Source organism: Penaeus monodon, chromosome 30, assembly GCF_015228065.2.
Source record: "Penaeus monodon isolate SGIC_2016 chromosome 30, NSTDA_Pmon_1, whole genome shotgun sequence".
Taxonomy (NCBI): Eukaryota; Metazoa; Arthropoda; class Malacostraca; order Decapoda; family Penaeidae; genus Penaeus; species Penaeus monodon.
Window position 1 is genome coordinate 20,409,161 of NC_051415.1, and position 365 is coordinate 20,409,525.

Below are 365 nucleotides of genomic sequence, written 5' to 3' on the forward strand. Positions count from 1 at the left end.
TTTACGTGGGAGGGTGAGGAGAGAAGGCAGGAAGGGAGGAAGAGGAAGGAAAGGAGGAAGGGAGGGATAAAGGAGGGAAAGATAAGGGAGAGAGGGATGATAAGAGGGAATGGGGAAGGAAGGAGGGAGAAGAAGGAGGGGAAGAGGGGAGGGGAAAGGGATGTAAAGAGGGAATAAGAAAGATGAGAAGACTTGAGGGGAAGAAGAACGAAGAGAGGAAGAGAAAGGGAGAAGAGAGAAAGAAGGATGAAAGAAGAGGTGGCACACAGAAAGAGAGAGAAAAGGCAATAAGGAAGGATTGGGAGAGAAGGTGAGTGAGAGAGAAGGAGGAGGAAGAGAGATAGACAGAGGGCCCCCCCCCTCCG